Here is a 6,237-nt window from a genome sequence, read left to right on the forward strand (position 1 = left end):
CCCCCTTTTAATATAGAAAATAATCAATTTCAATCAAAAAGAAGAAAAAAGAAAAGTGTACTTTCGTTTTTAAAATTGATTTTTTATTATTTTTTATTATTTTTTATTATTTTTATATTAAAAGGGAGAGGGGACGGTGAGCCGTAAGCTATACGACGATGAAAGGAACCAACTATTAAATTATTGTCGCTTATTAAAAAAAGATTACTAAATCATTGTCAACACTAGAAGGAGATAGAATGCTACAATGACAACGGTTGTAGAGGAACTTTACGCAATTAACAAAAATATCAAAGTGCAATGAACCACAATATACTCCAGTTGACAGTTGACAGTTGACACTGCCGCCTTTTACGAATTTGTGCAAATTAAATACATGGAAGAAATAATCTAGTGGCGTCAGAAGATTCAAGTCTAAGATTTCAATTGAAGTACTGGGCCTTAATATATGTTACGGCAGGTGGGGACCACCTTTCATGACTAATGTGCATTCATATTTGGTAGGCTCAATACGGACAATATAATAATAGCTGTTTGTGAAACTTTATATGCAATGCATATATATCAACATGACGGGAAAGGTGGGGTTTTTTATTGTCTTTAATGCTTGACATGAGTACGAAAGCGAAAATCATGCTCTCTATTTCGTTTGAAATTGAAAAGAGTCGGTTCCTTATTTCAAAGAAGACTGTTACACACACTTTTCTACACCTACTTTTTTCATAACGTGGCAACACCTCCATCAGATATATATATTTTTTGTTTTTGAGTAGAAAAGGAAACACGACAGGTGAAGAAAAAAGCGGAAATTGGGGATCGGAAACCACGCGTTCGGCCGGAACCCGAGCGTCCTCGTCGCATCCCAGTCAAACCCGAACAGAGCATCACTAGTCGGAAACCCCCGCATGCCAGAAACCTGCCCACATGGGTTGAGCCGCCACGCAACCGGCCGTGGGATTAGAGGCCGGAAACTATGCGTTCGGCCGGAACTTGAGCGTCCCCGTTGTAGTCCAGTCAAACCCGACCCGAGTATCACCAGCCAGAAACCCGCCCACACAGGCTGACCCGCCTCTCTTCATCATTCTCTCCAGTAGATTCGGCCGTCCCGAACTTCTCCGTCACTTTCTCCCCTCTTGCCGGCCGTCCAAAGAGTCCGGCACTCTCTTCTCCTGCTGTCCTAAGCGCCCGACACTCTTTTCTCCGGCCGTCTTGAGCGCCAGCGATCTCCTCTTGTTTTCTCCTTTTTTTTTTTTCTTTTTTTTTTTTTTTCTGGTTTTTTCTTCCTTCTTCCGTTAAAGCCCATGCCTCCTCTTTCTACCCAAAAAAAAAAATGTGACGTAGGTGTTGCCACGTTAGGGTGTAAAAAGGTGGGTGTATATATATCTAGCATTTTCCTATTTCAAAAGGTATTGCTATTGCTGGAATGCAATCTACCCAAAGTTGCAACAAGTTTTTGAGTTTATTTGTGGTGATTGGAAAATCCAGAGTCCGAACATTTGAGAGCACTAAAGATAGAATTTGAAACAGAAATAACTGGAAGGTAAAATTCACAAGCAGTAAAGAAATCATTTAAAGTTGTCAGCTAAGTCATAACCAACTTATAGCATGAGTATCTTTTTAGCTACCCAAGAAATTGTGCTAGGATATCAATGTCAAATTTTGGCGGGGCAACAAGAGAAAGTCCAAAATCCACTCGATGAGTTGGTCAAGAATGGGTTAATTACTCAAAGGATGGGGGGATTATCATTTAATGAGGCAATGTTGGCTAAGCAATGTTAAAGAATGCTACATCATATAGATTCGTTAGCTGCGAGTATTATAAAAGAAAAACTATCCGAAGCGTAACATTTTTAATGGAAAGTTGAGCACTTATGTTTGGAGGAGCATTTGGTCGACATGTGATCTCCTCAAAGCGTGAATAAATTGGAGAATGGAAGATGGATCGGAGCATCTATAAAAATTTGGATAAATAAATGGCAATGCCCACATCCTATGAAGTTCAGGCACTTGAAAGAATTTTAGCTAAAGATGCAAGAGTTATGGAGTTAATGCGAGTTAAAAATACAGTTAAAGTGTCTATGTGGAGGGCATGTAATAATCTTTTCCCAATGAAAGCAAACTTGTCTGATCGAGAGAAATAATTTATTATTCATTATGCACACTCTATATGTGCTTTGGACGAGGAAACAAATAGTCATAGGCTATGGAGTTCTCTTGCAACAAAAGATGTGTAGGGATCGGAGTTTGCAATATAAGATGTGCATGTGTTTTCACAATATCAAGTCCAAGTTCGAAAAAGGTTTTAATGAGCAGCTGGCATCGAACAAATGGTCAAACCGACTAGTTTATTTAAAGTCGTAATAGCATGGAACTATGACATCATTATTAATCTAATTCTAATCTTTCCACATGTCAAGGACGAGCATAACGTAAAGAGATACTATTTGTCTGCACCTTCGTTCACCTTGACCAAATCAAAGTATATACTTACAGTCGTCGTCGTTTAATATAAAACAACAAAACTAGAAGTGCCAGTGATTTCTTTCTTTTGTTTTTGTCTTGCTGGAAATTGGGTGTAATGGTCGATGCTCGTTGGTGACAAAACAAAACGAGCCAAAAATACTTCCGTCAGTGTACGTGTTAATAAAAAAGATTGACTTTTCCTGTTCAAAAATAAAATAAAATAAAAGATTGACTTCAAAGGTTCAATTTTCAGAGTCCCAAGACTAGAAAAGTCGATGCCTAATATTAGATATGGATGTGAACAATAAAGAACCTTCCTTATTGATATTTTCAGCTATAAGGTTTGAATTGAATATCTTTTCTCCTTAAAATCAGAGTAACGGTGCAATATTAAAGACAGCCTTATTTACTATTTTGGAAACTTTTATATCCAGTGAATGAGATACACTAATTGCGATATGTGTTTCACTAATATATAGAATGTACATGCCTTTCCAGTTTCCAAGAATCGAGATGGTCATCGATCAAGAATTATGTAAAAGGATCAACATGCATAACTCTAAACCAATGGGTACAAAAATTTCGTCAATTATTTTCTCCGTTTCAAATCTAAATAAGAAGAGAAAAATTATTATTTTCCCTAGATTAAAATAATATAAAGATCAAATCATTTGATTAGAAAGCTCCAATCGCCTTTCAATCTTTTTTCCAATTTCTAATTTTGGCTAGACAAAATCTCTTTCTCTTTTCTCATTTTATACTCATATTAATTAGGTGAATTTCGAGTTAGGAGAACCTTATGGCCAGTGGCCCCATAATGGGTTTATACAGAGTTAGAGAAGGACCAAAATGAGATACAAACCCTAACTCCAATAAACTTAAAAGGTTCTACTTATATCATAATCTTCTTCAAAGTCCTATTAATTATATTTTGGTTCATTTTAAATGGAAAAAAAAATATACAATTAGCCTAAAAAATACACCCATTGGCACATAGACCATCAAACTAAAAAAGTGAAACTAATTCCACCCCTCCAACGTACCACCGCTGCGGACATGACTTTTTCTTACTTGAACTGCCCGAAATTCCCCAATTCCCCCATTTCCCAAGTTGCTAGTTTTTTTGTTTGAATTATTTTGTAGTAGAAGAAAAGAAACAAACGCATTTAGATGACTATGCATACTCCCCTTTTAAACTATTAACCCGCGGGTCGTGAGTAATGTTAGAAATCTTTTTTTTTTTTTTTTATTATTTTCATCTTTTTAAAGTTTATGTGGCTTTCAAAATCACAATTAGTTTTGAGATGGACCACTATTTAATTTTAATTTAATGATGATTTTAAAAGTCACATCAACTTTAGAAGGATAAAAAGAAGACATGTTGAGCTGAGTTTGTCGAGTAACCCGGATCAACTCGAATGGCATTCTCAACGAGCTCGCCCGAATTTTAAACGAGCCAAGCTTGAACACACATTTCATAGATCGGCTCTAGTTTGAGATCAACTATTTAATTAAGCTCAATTCATAAACGAGTCAATCTTGAAATCTTAAAGCTCCGCTCGTCTGGATTACAACCCTAAATACAACTTATGCAGTACTATATATATATATATCTTGGTTTATATACATTAATTAGTGCTATATATAGTATATAAGGTTAGGGTTTATACATATTTTGGCTAATTTAGTGCTATATATAGTATATAGTGTTAGTTTTTGATTGACAGTATTCTGTTGACAAAATCACTATTATGTAATGTTCCTGCTTTCACAGGAATGCCGTATATTTCAGAGTCTTCAAATATTCAAAGTTTATTTCTATGATGTGGAAAGAGCCGTATTATGACAAGTTGCAAGTGTCACAAGCTTCATGAAGGCTATTTCAGTGTTCAAGGAAGATTCTGTACAGATTCCAACTCAGAGAAGTCGGATCCTAAGCAATTGTTCGGACGCTTATTAGTTAACAACATCCGTTCGGATGGGCCTTTGAAAGCGTCCGGACGCCCCTCAGTGTCTAGCAGATAACAATGAAGACGTCCGGACGTCAGAGCAACACCGTCCGGACGCTAGGTCAATCAATATTCAACAGGGAGTTGGATTTCAGAAGTCGACACTGTTTGGGAAGTCTCTGCAGTCCGTCCGGACGATGTGGCAACACGTCCGGACGATGTCCAATATTTCAAAATATTCTAGAGTTCCGTTCGAACGCGGAAAGGATTTTAGCGAAGACCATCCGGACGCTCGGTCAAGCCGTCCGGACATGAACCTGATAAAGATAGAACGTTTTTGAAAGGATATCGCAGAGAACCGTCCGGACGAGGCTAACTTCCGTTCAGACGCTCGCCAGTCAGAGCCAGAATCTCTGCAGTTTTAGGTCTCTTGTAAGCCTATAAATAGAAGGCCCTAGGCTTGTGTTTTGTACAGAATTCGATAGTGAATTCCATAGTGTTTAGAGAGGGTGTTTATGGAGAATTGAAGATCCGCTAGCTCTCAAGTCGTTGCCGGTGTGTGCTCAACTGTTGTAACGCCCCGCTTTTACAAAAAGCGTAAGTGAAAATTTTTGAATTTTTCCCCGTAACGTTACTAACTCATCAGAGTTAAAATGTTGGCAACAGAATATTTATAAATGTAATATAGACTTGAGAATTAAGTAACACTTCAGAGCTTCTACTGAAATGCCTCAAGATAGATATAATAAGTAATTCATCATAGTCATACAAAGCTAGTAGTCATGCCTCACAAGGCACATATAGTAATACACACTGATGAGTGCCAAATATTGTGTATTTGGACCCCTTGATTTGCATTAGTTAGACCTTTAGCCTTGTTATTTTCTGATGTTTTGGTTAGTTTTTGTGTTTTTCTGTTTCTGTAGGTCAATAAGAGAGGAATGGTAAATTTCATAAGGAAATGCCTGGAAATTCGGAGGTCCTGAAAAGTCGATCGATTGAAACTTTGCCCGAAGTCGATCGATCGAAATAAAAGTCGATCGATCGAAATTTCCCAGAACCTGCTTTTGCAGAGCGCGCCAGAACACCCAATCAGAAGCTCCTCCATGACAAAAAGCAGCTCTCCCTCTGATTTTCGCAGTAGAACACGCTGGTTTCGTGTTCTTGGTTGTCTCTAGCAAGAGAGGAACCCTAGAGGAGGGTAGAGGAGTCATTTTACATGGGTTTCTAGCCCTAGTTTTCTTCTATAAAAGCCATAGCCATGCCTCCTTGTAGGGAGAGTATAGAACAGTAGATAGGTTTAATTTAGTGCATTTTGTAGTGTATTTCAGTAGCTTTTGTTCTCAAACACTTCCTCTTTGTAAAGCTTTTCTTTTATTTCCATGGTTGTTCTTCATTTTCTTGTGGTGTTCTTAGTTATGGAAGACTAGTAACCTCAACTAAGGTTGATGATGAAACCTTTCCACTGATGACACTCACACTCTTGCTGTACCACTTGCATATTTAATGATATATCATATTTGTTGTTCAAGTTCCATTCATTTAATGCTTTATCTTTTGCAATGAATGTGGTTAGTGGTGGAAATAGGACATTTGATGTGTTTCAACCGATGGATACATTATTTTATCGGTTTGAATAATGATATCCATTATGATTGAATGATATATTGGATGATTTGATTTCAAATCGGTACTCTTTGTGATTTGTCTTTGTGTTGGATTCATTTAATGGTTCTAGGGTTTATGGTTGAGAAACTTGAATGACACCCTAAGCTTAATGTTCTTTGGGTGTTCAAGTGGAAACCAAGAGTGTGAGTTGTTGGAT

Source organism: Alnus glutinosa, chromosome 4 (genome assembly GCF_958979055.1).
Source record: "Alnus glutinosa chromosome 4, dhAlnGlut1.1, whole genome shotgun sequence".
Classification (NCBI taxonomy): Eukaryota; Viridiplantae; Streptophyta; class Magnoliopsida; order Fagales; family Betulaceae; genus Alnus; species Alnus glutinosa.